At 43.6% G+C, this 20,824-nt stretch overlaps 1 non-coding gene across 1 annotated transcript; it reads left to right on the top strand.

Annotated features, from left to right (window-relative positions):
* The first annotated feature begins 20,358 nt into the window (after positions 1-20,358).
* Positions 20,359-20,430, top strand: trnah-gug (transfer RNA histidin (anticodon GUG)). Its single transcript has one exon. It is a non-coding gene; the product is annotated as a tRNA-His (tRNA).
* The last annotated feature ends 394 nt before the right edge of the window (positions 20,431-20,824 follow it).

Genomic DNA, 20,824 nt, shown 5'->3' with positions numbered 1-20,824 from the left:
AGGGAAGGGTGGGTCATTGAAGGGTGCGGACTTGACTAGGTAGTCACAGAGCAAACGGTCTTAGCAGAAAGTGGATAGGGGTGGGGAGGGGAACATATCCCTGGTGGTGGGATCCGTTTAGAGGTGGCGAAACTGTCAGAGGATGATGTGATTTTTGTGGGGGTTGGAGGGATAGAAGATGAGAACCAAGGGGGCTTTGTCCTTGTTGTGGTTGAAGGAGTGTGGTTCATGGGCGGAGGTACAGGACATGGATGAGGTGCGTTGGAGGGCATTTTCAACCACATAGGAGGGGAAGTTGCGGTCTTTAAAGAAGGAGGCCATCTGGTGTGTTCTATGTTGGAACTGGACCTTTGGGAGCAGATGCGATTGAGTTGGAGGAATTGGGAATACAGGGCAACATTTGCAAAAGAATTGGGGTGGGAGGAGGTATAATACAGATAGCTGTGGGAATAAGTGGGTTTGCAAAAGGTGTCAGCAACACAGACCTCGTGGGATATATTTACCTCCCCACCCGATCCACTTTTCACAAAGACTGTTTCCTTTACGACTACCTCATCAAGTCCTCACCCTCCAATGACCCAGTCTCCCCTCGCAGCACCTTCCCCTGCCACCACAGGAATTGCAAAACCGGCATCCACATCTTCCCTCTCGCATCCTTCCAAGGCTCCAATGAGCCTTCCACATCCATCAAATGTGCATGTGCATCTTTTATTGCATCTGTTGCTCCCGAAGCAGTCTCCTTTACGTTGGGGCCAACAGACACCTTCTCGCAAAGCGCTTTTGAGAACATTTCCAAGAGACCCGCAACAAGCAACCCCAACGCCCCATGACCAAAAACATCAACAACTCGCCCCTCCGACTCTCCCGAGGAATTGCAGTTCCTGGGTCTCCTCCACCGCCATTCCATCACCACCGGACGCCTCATTTTCCACCTCAGGACCCTTCAACCCCAGGGCATCAATATGGTCTTCACCAGTTTCCTTATCTCCCCACTCCCACGTGATCCGAGTTCCAATTTTCTAGCTTGGCACCATCCTATTGACCTGTCTCACATGTCTAACTTCCTTCCTACCTATCCGCTCCACCCTCTTCTTCGACCTATAACCTTTAACCCCATCTCCATTCACCTCTTGCCCTCTCAGTTAAATTCTTCCCAGACCCAGTCCTCCCGTTTATCTCTCCACCCTCGAGGCTCCCAGCTTTATTTCTAATGAAGAGCTTTTGCCCGAAATGTTATTTTTTTCTGCAACTCTGATGCTGCCTGACCTGCTGTGCTTCTTCAGCACCACTCTAATCTTGATTCTGATTTCCAGCACCTGCAGTACGCACTTCCGTCCAACTGATTACCCTGTCCATTGATCTTGAATAGGCCGTTGCTAAAGTTCCAGCATCATTTCCCTGCTCTTACATTCCCACCTGCGGTCAAGAACAGAAAGTATCTCCAACCCCTCGAGACCACTTGATCCCTTGTCCAATCAACTACAAAGATTCGTGAATGTTTACTCCAATTTCTCTTTTATTACTTTAAACCACTCAGTATTCACACTTTTATCATTGATCCTCCCCAAATTCATTATCACCCACTTCACTGGATTGAATTCCTTTCAGCACATTTTCTTGCCAATTGTTTTCAATCTCCCTGCAGTCTATCGCTTTCTTCCTCACGGTTAACGACATAACAAATTGTTACCTGATTTGTAACCTGCTGAATGATGGCCACGACAAATAAATATAAATCATTGACCTATATGAGAAAACAATGGAACTCATAGAAGCCATGGTTCATAATCTTGTAGAGGACACCAGAATTGGAAACTGTAAAGAAAGTGATCGAAGTTTCCAGAAGGATCTTAATCCAATGCGTCTTTGGGCTGAAAAAATCCACATGGAGTTCGATCTGGATAAATGGATTTGGCTACATCAAATAAGAGTAAGGCTTATACAATTAGTGATCGGGCGTTGCATAGTGTTGTGGAAAACGAAGGCCAGGGATACAGCTAAATATTTATTTTGAGTTTGCTTCACATATAGACAGTATGGTTAAAAAAATTGTCATCCTGCCTGCGTTGCACAGTCCTTTGAGTATTGGAGTTGGTATGTTATGTTGAATTGAATAGGACATTGTGTAAGCCCTCTTCTGGACTACTGCATCCAGTTCTTGTCGCCCAGTAATAGCAAGGAAATTATTCAGCTGGAGTGTGTTTATACCAGCGTATGGCTAGTGGGGAAGGTTTGAGTTATAACGAAAGGCTGGATAGGCTGAGAATAGTTTCACTCGAGTAATGGAGTTTGAAAGGCGACCTGATAGAAATTTATAAATTATTGAGAGTTCGGCTAGAGTTAACTGTAACTGTCTTTTCTCCAAGGAGGGGCACTTCAAGACGAGAGGGCAAATGTTTTCGGTGAAAAGAGAGAGATTTAAAATAAGACATGATGGGTTTTTTTTAACAGAGGATGGTTTCTGTGTGCAATTCACTTCCTGAGGCAGTGGTGGATGAAAGTACATTTACAATATTTGCAGGATATTTGGATCGATAAATGAGTTGGAAAGTTTCTGTGGGATTAGAAAAAAAAGCTATTCATTTATACCTAGTCCATTATTTATTGTCCAGAGGGCAGTTCAGAATCAACCACGATATTATGGATCTGGAGTCACATACCAGCCAGACCAGATATGTACGGCAGTTTCCTTCCCTATCAGGCATTAGTGAATCAGATCTACAACAACTGATTCAACATCATCATTAGACTCATCAGCTCTAGGTACTTATTGAAATAAAATTCCAGCATCTGCCACGTCAGGATTTGAACACGTGTCCACAGAATTATATCTGGACATTCATATTAACAATGCAGTAATAATATTACAAGGGCATTATTAACCCTTTAGCAATTACAGGAGCCGTCAGATGCGACTCGTTTAGTTTGGCATTATGTACACTATGAGCTAGAAGGAGTGAAAGGCCTGTTTTCATGCTGCATGAGTCCATGACTTTGACGCTATGAAACCGGCAGCTGGTTGGGATTAACAGCAGCATTGACAGTTTAATTGACCTCCGTTTGGTATGTGTAATCTTGCTGGCTACGCTGGAGTTTTTATTGGCCATTGAGCCCTTCCCACACACGGGACTGTTGACCAGTCTGTTCCCAGTTTGACTGAGTAAATGAGTTTCCACTGCAGCAGGTATTTGAATCCCGCATTGCCCTGGTTTCTCTGTGATATCGGTGTCCTTGTATCTACCCAGGGTTACCGATTGGTTCAAATCATGTCCACGCAGACGTAAGTCCCGTTGTCCATGTTGTGAATATGTTTTTATTCTTCCTGATATACCCACAGGGTGTGGATGTCGCTGGTCAGGACAGCATTTGTTGTTCATTCACTGCTGATTCGCTGCTGTCTCGCTGCACGAGAGACATGGATTCGATCCCAGTCTTGTGTGACTGTTTGCAATTTGCACAATCTCTCTTTGCTTGTGTGAGTTTCCTCCCACAGACTGAAGGTGTGAAGGTTACTGGGATCAGCCATGGGAAATGAAGGGGAATGGAATAGGTATGGAGTGGGTGGATTGGATGTGATTCGGAGGGATGGTGTCGACTGGAATGGGCCGAATGGCCAGCCTACGCACAGTGTCGGCATTCTTGGACTCAGGGTCAGCCATGTTGTTCTGCACCTGGAGTCACAAGTAGGCAGGATTGGGTCAAGATAGCAGCATCCCCTGTATAAGGGTCATGCATGAATGGGATTGCAGGAAATTGAAGTCATGTTCTCTGTTCCTGTGGTCAGGCTTCCATTCTAGGTTTTATTCGTCGAACTTTAACATTACCAGTTCCGTGTCTGAGTCCCCAAAGTTGACTCGTTTATTACATAACCACAACACCACCTTCTCCAGGTTCCAGCATTTACTGGGAACAAGAAGCTGATCCTGAGCTGATGCAAACATAAACAGCTGCTACTGCTAATGTCAAGAACATTGATCCAAATAGGAAAATGAAATTTCGAACATTGCCACCCCAAATTTAAAGGTCCAACACGCTTTGGATACGCCAGTTGGCTGTATCAACAACATATGCTGCTTATGGCTATAATATAATAAATGGGGCAAGTATTCCTTTCCGCCCCGCTTTTGACCAGGAGCATTCCCAATCTCAGAAATACATGCGCCTCTCTCCCGTCATTCCATCCCAACTTCCAATTGGATCTTCTTGGCTGCTTCACACAGTTTCCCTGATTCCGGGTCTGCGACTGGAATTAAGTGTGATTGCATGCAGCAGTTGATACTGCCTTGTGTGGGCAAAGTGATGGAGGAGCCGATGTTCAACTATAATGGTCTTGAAGTATACGTTTCAACAATATCCTGCACTGTCCCATGAGTTTGGAGAGTTTCATTAATCCCATTCTCCAGTACTCTTATTCATGGAATCTCCACAGTCTCTGTGGACGTTAAAGTTAAAGATTCAGCCCATTCTGAGTTCCCACATGCCTGTCGCTAAGTCCTGATATTGTGTATTCTTCCTGACCTTTCCTCTGCTACCATTCTGGCTTCAGTTGGCAAGTGTGGTGTGTGGAGTGCTGCAACCATTTAGTATTTCGTTTTCTGCATTGGGATTGCTGCGACTTCGTATCGAATCCACATCACAGCGGTCAGTTCTCTCAAAGTTTATCTTTTGATGAGACACGGTAAGAAATAACTCGTTTTTACATGATAATGTTCTCCGAGGTGATGATTTGTTTTCCATCGAATGTCGTTCTCTGATATTTCAGCGTTTCATGTATCAGGATTTAAACCCAAATGTTCTCGAAGATGTCCCTCCCTCCCACTCGCCCTCACTCTCTTTTCCGTCCCTCGTCCCATTTGGCTGAGCATTGCACAAACTAACATACACGTTCACGTTGATACCGTCCAGTCTATGCCATTGCACTCACTGTTGCTGCGCGACCATGCCCCAATCTCTTCATTGGCACCTTCAAATCATTTGATCCGTTTGGATATCGTGGCTGTGAGATCAATTCTCTTTTAGCAGCTTTTACTGACATGGACCAGAGATTATTGGAGCGTGAGGTTCAATAAATGAGCACAGAGAATAATTGGGGAAAAGCGACTCAATTGGAAAAGATCAGCCATGACGGCTTTCTGCAATAGCCTACTGGTATTATCGCTGGATTGTTAACACAAAAGGCCAGGTCACATTCTGGTGAGACAGGTTCGATTCTCACCACAACACGCCGGTGGTAGAATATAAATGCAAGAAATACCTCCAATTAAGAATACGCTAAACCCCTTGTCTGAAAAGCCCATCTGTTTCACTAAAGGCCTTGAGGGATGGAATCGGCCGTCCAGAACTGGTCTGGCCTCCATGTGACTCCAGACCGCATAGGCAATATATGCTGCAGAGCCACACTGCATGCTGGCACAGAATGTAAAAAAAGGTTAAATTTGACTCTACCTTGATAATTATCTGCAATTCACATAGGTCCAGGGATGTGATCACACTGAGAAAGGTGCAGGAGAGATTCACTCGGATAGTGTCTAGGCTGAAGAGATTTGGTTATGAAGAGAGACAGGACAGACTGGGGTTGTTTGTCACGGTGCAGAAGGCATGGTTCAGATGTACAAAATAATGAGTGGTATGGATAAGGTAGAAAGTAACGTTTCACTTCGACGGAGAGATCGATCACAGGGGGGCAGAAATTTAATGAGAAAGACAGAAAGGTTTAAGTAGATGTGTGGAAAAGCGGTATAGGCCGGCGGGTGTTGGAATTTGCAGCACTGTGTCTGTAAGGGTCAGAGAGGCAGGAAACCTTAGAACCTGAAGAAATATTCAGATGTGAAAATGTTCTGCCAATAACTATAAGGCTATGGGCTAAACGATTCGAGTCGTAAAGCAGTTGTTTTTTGACAAATGGAGTCACAACGGGCTGAGGGGTCTCCTTTGAAACTGTTGTCCTCGGTAGTAGAGTGGTCCGTGTCGCCGCATGTTATGCGGGAGATAGGAGATCAATTCCTCGATGGGGCAGTGCAAATGTTTTAAAACTGTCGCTAATATCTAAAGTGCGGGTTATTAATGCCTGTCCTTCCATTCTCCATGGGGCATGTCACAGGAAGGACAGTGCTGTCTGAATCAGTGTGGGGAAGGACTGCAGCTCCTGGCGAGACAGTGTCAGTGAATGTACAAACACGTGACTTCTGCAACCTGATGCTTCACTGAACTAAACTCCAATTCTGGTGTGGTTCAAACCCACAAACCTTGAATAGTAAAGTTACCAAATTTGTAGAAATCTAACACGCTTTTCACTGCACCACAGAGCTGCAGTCGCCACAATTTTACTGCACCCAAAGTTGTGGTTGTCGTGGAGAAAATGTCAACAATCACCAGGAGATTTCGGAGAGTTTTTCAAGGAGAAGATCTTTTATTTGCAAGCAAAAACCGTGGCACTCAGAAAACAAATTCTTGAATCCCCCCGAACCTCAGGGTCCATGGCATAGAGTCATAGAGTCATTGAGATATGCAGCATGGAAACAGAACCTGCTGTCCAACTTGTCCATGCCGACCAGATATCCCAACCCAATCTAATCACACCTGCCAGCAACTGGTCCATATTTCTCTAAACCCTTCCTATTCACATGCCTCTTAAACGTTGAAATTGTACCAGCCCCCACAACATCATCTGGCAACTCATTCCATACACGTACCACCCACTGTGTGAAAAAAAGTTGCCATTCGGTCTTTATTTCATCTTTCCCTTCTCAAACTAAACCTATACCCTCTAGTTCTGGAATCCCCGAGCCAGGAAAAAGACTTTGTCTATTTATAATGTCCATGCTCCTCATAATTTTGTAAACCTCTATAAGGTCACCCCTCAGCCTTCGACGCTCCAGGGAAAAGAGCCCCAGCCTGTTCAGCATCTTCCTAATAGCTCAAATCCTCCAACCCTGGAAGCATTCTTGTAAATCTTTCTGAACCCTTCCAAGTTTCACAACGTCTTTCCGGTAGGAAGGAGACCAGAACTGCACGCAAAATTCCAACAGTGGCCTAACCAATGTCCTGTACAGCCGCAACATGACCTCCCAACTCATGTACTCAACACTCTCACCAAAAAAGGAAACCATATGCCTTCTTCACTATCTTATCTACCTGGGACTCCACTTTCAAGGAGCTATGAACCTGCTCTCCAAGGTCCCTTTGTTCAGCAACACTTCCTCGGACCTTACCATTAAGTGTATAAGTCCTGCTAAGATTTGCTTTCCCAAAGTGCAGCCCCTCGCCTGTATCTGAATTAAACTCCATCACTTCTTCACTTTTCTTGAATCATGTTTTTTTAGCTTATCAAAATGACCAACTGTGTTAGTCAGAACTACCTCATTTCAACTATACAATAAACCAACAGTGTTAGATCCCATTATCGTTCTACTTCTGCCACTATGGTTTTTCATAATTCTACTTAATATTATTCTACTGTCACTATTAGGTATTCTACTGCCACCTGTGCTGCAATGATCTTCCATCCCAGACTAACCTGTCATGATTAGATATTTAGCTACCCTATCTACCACAATGTTTTCCTGTCCCAAGTTGACTCGACAAACTACTGATTAGATATTTAATGTCATGTCCTGCTACAAGCGTCTCAAGCAGACTGACTCTACTATCAATTTATTATTTAAAGTCATATCCTAAGTATTTATTGTCACGACTTGTCCCAGCCTGCCATGATGATGTTTAGTAGGCGAGTCTGACGTTATTAATTGTTATTATCTCAGCCTGCCATAGTAACCTTTCAGCCCAGTCTGACTCTGCTAATTGGTGTAGCAGCATTCCACTATTCTGATCCCATCCTACCACACTGGCCCCATCCTGCCCCAGTGACCTTTTGACGCGTGTAGCATTCCGCAGACGCCTTGTAACAGATCGTCAGTAGTTTCCATGTCTTTACCCTTTCCATGTTTTCATGCTCTGTATTTCCTGTACAGTGTTTGGATTTTTCATCAGACTTCTATTTATCTTCACCCCACTTTCTAGTACCTGGTCCTTATCCATGTGTTCTCTAACTTCTCAAGTATTCGGCTAAATACCCCTGACGCATAGCTTTACCACACGTTCAAACAGTGAATTCAAAATAAACAACACTCTCAGAGTGAAAACGTTCTTCCTATCTCTCCTCTGAACATCCTCTTACTGGGGTTTGATGGAGATCCCTGGTTGTTAACTCTTCCCATAAGAAGTTTATTCCTATCACACATATCTATTCCTTTAATGTGCACCTTAATCACTTCCTCACTCAGCCCTCCCCGCTCTCAGAGAAGGCGCCTGAGCTGAACTCGTCTGTATTCGCCATGGCGATAGTGTCGTGCTGGAAAAGTATAACAAGTCAGGCAGTATCCGAGGAGCGGGAGAATCGACGTTTTCTGGCATAAGTCTTTCATCAGCAATGAGTCTTGTGGGTAGGGACTGAGAGGTAAATGGGAGGGGGTTCGGGTTGGATGTAAGATAGCTGGAAAAGCGAATGGTAGATGGAGGCGGGGAGAAGGTGATCAGTCAGAGGGCGGGGAGATGAATGGGTCCGGAGGGTGGTTCTGAGTTTGAATGCTTCAGACTGTGATAATGTCGAGGGAGGGGAAATGCGGAAGCCGCTGAAATCCACATTGATCCCGTGTGGTTGCAGGGTCCCAAGGCAGAACATGAAGCGTTTATCTTCGAGGCGTCAGGTGGTAACAGTTTGATGGTGGTTTATGCCCGAAACGTCGATTTTCCTGCTCTGCAATTCACATGACAGGAGTGATGTGAAAACCAAGGACTGAAAAAAAGGAGAAAAACGTATAGATTTAGAGTTTATGGAAGTCTACACAGTGCAGACAGAAACCATTTGGCCAGTTGAATCTGTACTGTGCCGTGGAAGAGATCCACACTCCCCCACGCGATCTTTCTAAACACGCATTTGTGATACCACCCGCGTCAGTGGAGAGAAATTAGAGTTAACATTGATAATTCAAAACAGTTCCAGAGGAAGAGTCTGTTGTCCCGAACTGGTCATTCTGTGTTCCCCGAGCTGCAATTCTGACTTTTGTCTCATATTTACAGCACTTACAGTCCTATCAGATTTTGTTTGCCATTGACCTGAATTGCACACCTTTGCATTGTGGGAAGGAATTGGAGCAGCCAGAGGAAACTCACACATGAGAGAGAGAGCAGGAGTGTGCAAATTCCACACAGTAAGTCACACAAGACTTGAATGAAGCCGGGTTTCTGACGCTGAATGGTACAGTTTCACTCACTGAGCCCTCCCAATATACCAGCGCATGTCCTGGAAGCGAATTGAACCATATCTCACGCAGTGACAGGCGCTGGTCCTACCCAGGAATTCTGTGCAAAACGAAGCCTATTTGTTAATACTAGAAATTAACATTCGCTTAACTATCCGAACTCTTTTTTTTAAAATTACTTGGACTATAGCCTTGTATGTGTTGGCATCACAAATTCACATCTGAAAACTTCTTAATGTTATGAGGATTTCTGCCTCTGCAACCTTTGCATGCACTGAGTTCCAGATTTTATTCAACGGCTGTTTCAAAACATTTGTCTGCACATTCACTCAAATCTTTCCTCTTCTATTTTTATATCTATGCCACCCTACCCCTCCCCCCGTGATCGATCTCACAATCCTAGAGAAACGTTTATTTCAATCGACGCCATCCATATCCTTATTATTTTGTACATCTCAATCATGTTTCCTCTCAATTTCTTCTGCTCTAAGAAAAACGCCTCCAGTTTTTACAATTTCTCTTCATAACTGAAACTCTTCTACCAGACTGAAACTCTTCTACAACTCTTCTTGTAAATCTCTGCTGCATTATTTCCAGTGCTATCATATCCGTGCTATCATGCGAATTGCAGAACTGCACACAATAGACAAGATAGAGCTTAATAAGCAAGTGAAATAAATGACGTAGAAGTCCACAGAATGAGGTAGTTTCGAATAAAGTTTCTTTTCCTCAGTGCTGCCCTGTGTCATTTTCCAGAGCCTGATGTTCCAATAATCTATGGTCTATATGGTAAAAGCTGCTACATGTGAATTGATGTCACAACCTTTGTATCGAAATCGATTGACTGATTTGAACACGGACACGTGTTTCTTCTATGACGGCACAGAGGTGCAAGAAATGCCAAAGCTGGGAGTGCTCCTGGTCAAAGGCGGGGAGGAGGATCATATTTGTCTCCGTTTATTAGATTATTAAAATACAACAGCAGCATGAACCGCACTGCAGAGTAGCACAGCTGAAGCGTGCTTGAGCCTTGAGCAAGAGGTCAAGGCAATTAATGCAAAAGCAGTAATTGAAAGCATTCTCTGAAAGTTTCCTTAACAATGCGCTGTTTTGTTACTTTGACAGTAAGACCTGTTTTTGATCACATCGTCTCCACATCAGCCGCTTGCTCCCAGTAAACACTCCAATCCAGCGTACATCACTTACATTCCGACACAGCCACATATTATGTTCTCATTCCCTCTGTGATAATTAGAATTGACAATGTCATTCTCTGAGATGCAGCAATGTAACATGAAGTTGGCAGAGTATTAACAAAGAAGAACAAAGAACACAGAGAAAATTCAGAGCCCAGGAACAGACACTTGGGGAGTTGAAACAATAGCAGTGAGGATTCTGAGTGGTGTACAGGAAAAAAGAGATCTTGGAGTAAACATTCAGAGACCCCTGAAGATTGTTGGACAGGGAGATCAGATGTTTGTGAGGCTTTTTGGATATTTTCTAATGGTGACCACAGGCTCAGGATGATATTCGATCTTTATCAACCGCCAGTTTAGGGAACAACTTAAGGAATGGGCACAAGTCTGGTCCATGCAATAATCAAATTTTTTTAAAATTGTAAAATAAAAGGTGGATGGCTGAAGTATAACTCTTTGCCCATCAAGACCGCTTCATCACTCAATGAATTTACCACTGATTCCTCTCCAAGTCATGCTGGTATGTGCCTTGGAGGGTAATTTGTAAATGGTGACGTTTCAGCGCATCTTCAACCTTGTCGTTATAGTCAGTACAGTTTTTGAGCTTTGACGGTTGTGTCAACAAAACCTGGATGACTTACTTCAGGGAATCTTCTAGGACGTTCTCTCTGCTGCAATTGCGCCTTAGCAGTTCAGGGAATAAATATCCCGGTGTTGAACAATGTTCACTTATGTGACTGTATTGTCGTGGAGTGTGTCCAGTTCCTTCAATGGTATTGAAGCGACACCGACCTCGGCAAATGGAGAGGGTTCTGTTACACATCTAATTTGTGCGTTGCAGACGATGTATCCTTCACGGTGAGAAGAGTTGAATTAATAATCAAACAAAGTCGACCGACGGACATTATTTTGGAGTCAACTTCTTTATATGGGCGATCAGGTTCCATTTCTCCTAAATACTAGCTCCCATGACGATTACACGGAGGAATTCAGCTACAATGAAGCCTTTAAAGGCCAATCGAATATGATAAGATTCACATTAGTCAGAGTAATCATTGCTGTAGTTGGTCCTTCTATACATCAATCCGATTCCAATCACTTTCTGATTTCTAGTTCCAATTCCATCTGCGCCTGAAATTTCAACCCGATTCCTCGCCGAAATTTCTTCAGCTTTCTTAATAAATGTAAGGACGCTGCAGGGGACAGCAGATATTTAAAAGTATGTTGCCAACTCTGTATAAAATGGAGCTTCGTGAACTGATTGGTCAGACTGGGATTATTCTCCTCGAAACAAAGGAGGTGGAGGGGAGAATTATAAACGTTCAATATTCGTGGAATCTTGACTGGGCGGGAAACGGGCATGTGGTTTTCCCCATGCTGTGAGGAGCGCACCAGAGGACATAATCTCAGAATTAGATATTGCCCATTTAATTCAGAAATGAGGAGTAATTTCACAGGGACCAAAAAATCTGTGACATTTTTCAGCAATCGCTGTTGAGACTATGTTGGTGGGCATTTTCAAACTGTGCCAGATAGTTAATCAGAAAGATGATAAAACTTTGTCGAGGTAAGTGAGCAGAAAGGAATTAAAGATTATCAGATCAACCATGATTTCTTTGAATGGTGGTGCAGACTCCATGGGCGGAATGGCAAACTTCCACTTGCTTAACATTTGCTTTAACGTCTTATTTTATTCATAAATTCAGAATTGTGAGGGAATGGGATGAAGTGATAGAAAAGGTTTAATAAACAGATCAGACAGATCAGGAACAACGCTCATAAACTCAGGAGGAAGAAATGTGCTATGACCTGGGGGCAACAAATGACATTGGGCCCAGCACACGTGGTTGTGTACTGAAGCTGTGATTGCTGAAGAAAGTTGGTAGACCTTATACAGTTGGCAAGTCAGTGATCACGCTGATCATTGCATGATTCACACACAGCAGAAATTTGTGAAAGAATGAAAAGTTCATCTCATTGGAGAGGTTTTCTGCGGTTCCAATGCCGAGTGACTGTTTGAATAACTGATCAGATCATTGTGTGAAGTGTTAGTTTAAAATACTCATGAACGACCCCACTGGATAAACTTGCGTCTGGTCTCTTGTTATTTGTTTCTCTTTCTTTCGACGAAAATTCATAGAAAGACAAGATGGAATGTGGGGCAGAAAGAAAAATGCGTTCAATCTCATTACACCAATTTAATCGAAAATTGAATGGAATGACTGCTCTCACTCATCATTTCGACTTTAATGTGGTGTCGATTATTCGTGAATCACCAGTGCAGTGAACAACAAGAACAAGATCCTTGAACCAGTGTATACGAGAGGTGCAAAGAAAAACTGCTGGACCGGGTTGTGAAGTTAGCAACCAGAGTGTGATTCTAACCCGTGAATGTGGAGCACAGCGGTATAACAACCCACCACCATAAACGCTCAGTCTCCTCAGCACGATTTGTAGAGGTGTGGTTACATGTGGTGAAAGTCATGGAAATTTCCAGAGTGGAATCGAATCCACACCATGGTGTTTCTGCTTTCACCAGAATTATACTAACAACAAATATCAATCAATACCCATGTTCGCAGAATGAATAGCTGTTATTGAAAACTTCTGAGTCAGAACTGTGTCAGGGTGAAACATAGAACAAGAACTTTCCGTCATCTTCTCACCTACGTTTGACTCGTAATTTCTTCAGTCACATTCTCTCTCACGTGAAGAAGCAGCCAGGGAGAGGGAAATAAAGGCGATGTTGTGGCTCAATGGCCTTTCTCATATGGCTGAACCTGAATTGGATTAAATCCCAAGAAACACTGTTTTGTTCATTTCATTTTATTTTTGCTGCAACCTCACAATGTTCATTGTAATAATCGGAAGTGAATTAGACTTATCCCATTGGAATGATAAATGGTGTATTCAAATTTGCTCCGACTTTATTTCAGCTTAAGGAAAATACTGCTTAGAGAAACAGCGGGTTAAAGTGCAAAAGAAAACCCAGCAGTTTTATTGCTCGTTGCTTTGGGAGATTTCACCGAGTATTAAATAGACCAAACATCATGGTGTTTGACCTCACATCCTTAACACATTTGATTGAAGCTGGAGGTATATCTCCAAGCAACTGATCACTTCCTTTTCATTATGTAATATTTTCCCTTCACAATAAGGAAATCCACTCAGTTCCATTTACAATGGTTTAGGTGGAATATTCTGCCAAATCTTTCAAAATCCAGAGTTTTTGGAACCGAATCTTATTCAGCTACACGTGTTCACGAAATGTCTTTATATTTAAAGTCAACCAACTTAGGCATTTTTTCCCCGCAACTTCTGACCAACTACATCCCACCCCGACACCTTTATCTCGCCCCTCGCTATCTCTCTCCTTGTGAAATTTATTCCTGGTGTGTCACCAAATGTGCCTTTCCAAATATTTTGAAAAACAGATTATCAGAGTGACAGCAATTCTGCTCTCATAATTTCTTTGTCCTTCAAAGGTTTTATCAAAGGCTTTGAATGCCTGACGTCGGGATGTTTACTTACTTGAAAGAGGGGATTTTCCACCTATCTACTCTGTCCAAATATTCCATAACCTGAAAAGCCCCATTAAGTCTTTCTTAGTACAGGGATAACTGTTGTAAATTTTCCAAGGCAACAAGTGAATAAAATGTCATCCTCAGTACACCCCGTCAACATCGTCTCTCATGGTGTTACACCCCATTATTTACCGTCATTACCCACTCCGATAGAATCACAGAATCCTACAGTGCAGAAAGGGCATTTACATCAATCGAGCTGGTGTCGACACCCTGAAGAGCATCTCACCCAGACCTAGCTCTCCTTCCTATTCCCGTGTATTTCACCTGAAGAAGGGGCAGCCGTCTCCCTTACGATTTCAAATAAACCTGTTGGACTATAACCTGGCGTTCTGTGACTTTTGACTTTGTCCCAGCGTAACCCATGGTTAATTCACTCTTAACATTCAATCCCTGGACACGAGAGGGCAATTTAACTTTGCCAATCATACTAACCCTCCGACCGAACAGCAGTGCGAATTACTGAGTCAATGTTCCATCATAGTGAGCAAATGGTGGATCATTTTTATTAGCTTTATACCCTGGTAACTCAGCCTCATCAATGCAAATCAACCCAAATTCAATGTATCGAAACACTACCCTCTACTCTACAATTTCATTCGTGCTGCGGGAAGTGTTTCTGCACTTATATTTGAATGCTTTTATCCTGTTTATTCCTCGCCTTCGTGCTTCCGGTAAACTCTTCAATCCGGAACAAGACTGTCAAATGGTTTTCATTCCATCACAGTCACAAGATGCAGCTTGCAAAAGTCACATGTTTGCACGTTCACTGACACTCTACCTCGCTGAGAGCTGTAGCCCTTCCCCACACTGATTCAGGCAGCTCTGCCCTTCCTGTGACATGCCCCATTGAGAATGGAAGGACAGTTATCAATACCCGCACATGGAAATGGAGTGACAGTTTTAAAATATTTCCACTGTCCCCAGCGGAGAACTGAGCCCTGTGACAGGCGGGAACACAAACCATTATACTACAGAGGACAAGAGTGTCAAAGAAGGCCCTTCAGCTAATTGTGGCCACACGAGTCAAAAACAACTGCTTAATGAACCGAATCCCATTTCAATATGTTTATCCCACAGCCTGATATATTTTGGCATCAGACATTCACATCTGAATATTTATTCAGGTCATTAGGGTTTCTGCCTTACTGAACAATACAGACAACGTATTCCAAATTCCAACCCCCCCTCCACCCCCCTCCCCCCCCCCCCCCCCCCCCCTCGCTGGCTGATAAAGCTTTTCCACTCATCTTCTCAAACTACTCAGCCTTTTTCCTTAAATTTCTGGCCCCTGCTGATCGATCCCTCCATCAATGGGAAACTCGTTCAGTCAACCCTATCCATACCCTAACTCAGTCATGTCTTGTGTACATCTCCTTTGCACTGCGACAAACACTCCACTCTGTCCTGTCTTTCTTCACAACTGAAACTCCTCAGCCCAAACTATATCCCGGTAAATATCTCCTGCAATTTTCTCAGTGTGATCACATCCACGCTATAATGTGACTTGCAAAATGGCAGAACACTCTTGCGTGAGGCGAATGAGCAGTTGTTTTAAAATTTCTGAATTAGTATGAGGGCGATTCTGGCTAAGCAGAATTTATTACCCATTCCTAATTGCCCAGAGGGCAGTTGAGACTCAACCATATTGCTATGAGTCTGAAGTCACATGCAGCCCAGACCAAGTAAGGATAGTAAATTCCATTCCGAAATGACATCAGTGAAACAGTTTTTTTTTCAACAATTGTCAATGGATATATAGTAGTCATTAGATTCTTCATTGCAGATATTAATTGAATCCAAATTTGACGATTATGGTACGGTGGGATTCAAGCTCGAGTACTGAGACTATTACCTCGGTCTCTGGATTATCAGTCCTATGAAATTATCACAAGACCAACGCAGAAAGCCACAAAGCTGATGTTTTCCGATAAAATGTCTTTTCACCAAAACTGCCCTGGGTATTTTCCATGAGCCTGACGCTTCAATTGTCTCTGTCCTAAGTCAGTAAAAGCTGCTACATGGGGATTGATTTCACAACCGCGGTATCCAAATGGATCGATTTGTTTGAAGGTCCCGATGGTGGGATTGGGGCACGTTCACCCAACAATAGTAACCGCAGCAGCAGCACAGACAGAACAGTCTGAATGTGAAAGGGAGAGATAGATTGGGCATTGCCTCAGAGAAATGGGGGGAGGGACGGAAAGAAGGTTTAATGATTGTGGGAAGGAGATAAATCTCCGACAACGGCTGTGTTTGAATCCTGATATATGAAACGCAGAGATGTGAGAGAGCGGAATTTGAAGGTAAAACAATTAATTTCTTAGGATTTATCACAAAAACAGACAACTGAGGGAACACTTAGTGTCGTGATTTGGATTCAAATCGAAGTTGCTGTGGTCACAATGCAAAATACCGACAACCACGATCACAGTAACCACAGAACAGGATGCTTGCAAGCAGCAATAAATATACTAGCAGAGGAAATGTTCAAAAGAACAGCAAGTGTACAATATCAGTACTCAACGAACAGTGACAGATATGTGGCAGCTGAGAATGAGCTGAATCTTTCAGTTCGATGTCTTCAGAGGCTGTGGAGACCCCTTGAATGAGAATGTTGAAAACTGAGATTGATAGCTTTTGACAAAACATCAAAGACTCAGGGGACAGTACAGGATATTGTTGAAAAGAATGCTCAAATAGCATTTAGCATAACATCGGCGACTTCACCAGCTTCCTAAAGTTGTTGTAATCAGTGTTGCAGATAATCACACACAATCCCAGTTCCCAACCTCGGAATCAGAGAAACTGCGGCACAGCCGCCCAGATCCCAACGGAATTGGGATGGGAATGAGGCGCGGAGTTACTCTCTGGCTCCAGTGATGCAACAGGTGAGCGTGCAGTCCTTTTATGATGGTACGGAGACGCAAGAAATTCCTAGGTTGAGTATGCTCCTGATCAAGGGAATGGTTGTCACCGTTTATACTCTCATGGCGATCTACAGTGCATCTTGCTAAGACAGCTGAGTGGCACAACTGGAGCGTGTTGAGCCGTGAACTTTGCAGTGGTGAGTTTAAAAGATGATTTTGCTGTTTGGATCTGTGTTTCCGACACTGGCGGTGGCAGCTACATTTGCTTGCATCAGCTCAGTATCAGTTTCTTCCACACAGTCAAGACTTCAATCTGGAGAAGGTGGTGTTGGGGTGATATTTTAAACTGGTCATCCTTGGACACTGGGACACGGAAAGGGTGATGTTTAAGTTCGACGAATAAAACCTGGAATGCAAGCCTGACCTCAGGAACAGAGATAATAAATTTAATTTCCTGCAATCCCATTCATTCATGTCCCTTTTGCAGGGGATTCTACCATGTTCACTCAGTCCTGCTTACGAGGGACTCCAGGAGCAGAAAAACATGAGCTTACCCTTAATTCAGGAATCCCCACCGTGTAGGAAAGCAGTCAAGTCGGCACGGTCCATACGAAGCGCATCCCACCAGACCCCCACAGTATTCCCTATCCCATAAGCCTGCATTTCCCATTGTTTATCCCTGTAACTGGCACATTTTTGGTCAGAGGGAGAAATAAAAACGCAAACACACAGAGAATGTGCAGACTGCCCACAGACAGACACCCGAGGCTGGGATCGCACCCGGGTTTGTGGTGTAGCTAGGCAGCAACGAACAAGGGCGAAGAATAAATGTTGTCCTGACCAGTGATACTCACACCCCGTGGGTGAATGAGAAACAATGAAAACACATTCACAACATGGAAAACGGAATTTATATCTGTGTGGACACAATTTGAAAGGATCGTTCACCCTGTGTTGTAAAAAGGACACTGATACAACAGAGAAAGCAGGGCAATGTGGGAACTGCAGGAAGAGATTCAATTAACCACAGAAATGGAAACTTATTTAATCAGAAACACTGGGGAGAGACCGTTCACCAGTCCCGTGTGTGGGAAGGGGGTATCACTGAGCAAAACAACCTCGGGAGACTCCAGCAGGATGACATATCCCATCAGGTGTTCGATTATGCTGTCAATGCTGCTGTTAATCCCAACCAGCTATTTGTTCCATAGCGTCAATCATAGAATCGTACAGCATGAAAACAGGTCCATCAGTCTAACCAATCCATGCTGAACATACTGCCAAACTAATCTTGTCCCATCTGTCTCCTGTTGAATCAGCTGAGTGGTTATAATGCCCTTGTAGTTTTATTACTGTGTTGCTAATCCAAAAACCCAGGTAATATCTTGGGGACAAAAGCTTCAGGTCCTGGCATGACAGATGGTGGAGTTTGAATTCAATAAGCACCTGCAATTGAAGTGTCTCGTGGTGACCTGAAACAGTTGTGTGGAAAATCCCATCCGATTTCGGGAAGCAAACTGTCATATTCAGCTGCTCTGTCCCACATGAGACTCCAGATGGATAATATCGTGGTTGGCTCTTTACTGTCCTCTGGGAAATAACTGATGTGCGAGGCATGAATAAATTTATTTTAAAAATCCCACTTTCCCATTCATTTTTGGATCCAATTGTCCTTTAAATGTTGCAAATGTACCCTCATCCATCACTTCCTCAGCAGGTTAATTGCACACGTAAAACACCTTCTCTTGAAAAATGCCTCACATGTCTTTTTTAAAAAAAATCTCTCTCCATCTTGAACATATGCCCTCTCGTCTTGAATTACCCTGCTGGGAAAAGGCAGCTATGGTTAACTCTAACTTACCTCATAAACTTCCGTCAGGTCGCCGCTCAAACCCCTAACCTGGAGTGAAAACAGTCGCAACGAGGAGACCGTGAGAACTGCAGATGAGAGATCAGAGTCGAGATTGTTGTGCTGGGAAAGCACAGCAGGTCAGGCAATATTTGAGGAGCTTGAGAATCGATTATTCGGGCAAGAGCCTGATGAGCGACACTTGTGCGAAAGGTTGATTCTCCTGCTCCTCGGATGCTGCCTAACCCGTTTTGGTTTTCCAACACCCCGATCTCGAATCTTAAAATAGTCTCAGCCTATCCAGCTTTTCATTATAACTCAAACATTCCACACACGGCAATATTCGTGCATTCCTTTTCTGAACCTGCACCAGCTGAATAATATCATTCCTACAACTGGGCTACCAGAACTGGACATAATATTCCAGAATCGGCCTCATCAATGTCCTGAAAATTTTAAACTTAAAGTCCCAACGAGTGTATACTAAAGACTAAGTAATGAAGGGAAGTAAGTTAAATGCCTTTGAACCATCCTGTCTGTTTGTGATGCAAACTACAAGGAATTATGTACCTGCATCCCTAGCTTCCATGTTCTCCAACACGACGTAAAGCCCTGCTCCTTTTGCTGTACCAAAATGGAATACCTTCCATTTATCCAGATTGAACTCCATGTTACATTTTTCAGTCCAACGACTCATTGGATTAAGATCCTTTTGAATCTTAGATAATCTTCTTCATTGTCTATAATACTGATGTCGCCTGCAAACCTCCGCAGCATGCCTGCTGTGAGGTCCACTGCTTTCTCATATAGATCAATGATTCATATTTACTTGCAGTGGCCGTATTTTAGCTGTGTGCAGATCATACAACAGTTAATCATGCAGTTCACCATGAGGAAGAAAGCCGCAGACTACAGGGTGAAAGCAATTCATTCCAGGGAAGTGGGTGAAAGTGAAGTAAAATTAAACTTCAAACCAGCTGTCCACGCTCCAGTTGTGGCACTCAGCTGTCTCATCAAGATGCACTGTAGATTGCTGTTATTATAAACGGGAACAAATTTTCCCTTCTGCCCCGCCTTTGACCAGGAGCACTCCCAACCTCTGAATTGCTTGCGCCTGTAAACTGTCATAGAAATACCGTGCATTCTCCGGTTGTGTCACTGGAGCCATCGAGTATCTCTGCGACCTCATTCCCATCCCGATTTCAAGTTGGATCTTCGTGACTGCGCCATTCCGTTCCTCTGATTCAGGGGCTGGGATTTGGGACTCTATGGCAGCAGTGGTCACTGCCTTCTGTGGGGAGCTGGTGAAGGAGCCGATGTTAAACTGCATTGCTATTGCAGCATACATTTCAACAAAAGCTCCACTGTCTCCGGAGTCTTTGATGTTTTAGAGAAATCTATTTGTCTCAGCCTTCAGCATATTAATGATGGAATCACCACAGCCACTTGGGACACTGAAGTTAAACGGTCGGCCCATTCTGAGTTCCCACATGTCTGGCACTGTTCGATAAGCACTGAAATCGTGCATTTGGTGCTCTGCCTAACATTTCTTATGATACAGTACTTATTGCGGCGATGTTGTGTGCTCCTATGTGGGGCGCCGTGATCGTATAGTGGTTAGTACTCTGCGTTGTGGCCGCAGCAACCTCGGTTCGAATCCGAGTCACGGCAGCAATCGCTCCATTTGTCCCAGTCTTTGGTGAAACACAAAGGAATCAGTTGTTTTAACATGGTAATTTTCCCCAAAGTGATTACTTTTTCCTTCAAGTTCTGCTCGCTCACATCTCTGTGTTTCAGAATTCAAATCCACCTGTTCTCAGAGATTTCTTCCCTCCTACGATTACTAACCGAACTTTCCATCCCATACCCCATTTCATTAATTTGGGGATGCCGATGTTGGACTATGGAGTACAAAGTTAAAAATCACCCAACACCAGGTAATGATCTTACAGGTTTATTTGAAGCACTAGCTTTCGGAGCGCTGCTCTTTCATCATGTGTTTGTGGAGTCATTTCCTATTTCATTAAGGTACTGCAGAATCTAACATTGACTCTCCCATTGATAC

The sequence above is a fragment of the Chiloscyllium punctatum genome, chromosome 16, assembly GCF_047496795.1.
Source record: "Chiloscyllium punctatum isolate Juve2018m chromosome 16, sChiPun1.3, whole genome shotgun sequence".
Lineage (NCBI taxonomy): Eukaryota > Metazoa > Chordata > Chondrichthyes > Orectolobiformes > Hemiscylliidae > Chiloscyllium > Chiloscyllium punctatum.
The sequence above is the reverse complement of the archived record's forward strand: the minus strand, read 5'-3'. Positions and strand labels throughout refer to the sequence as shown.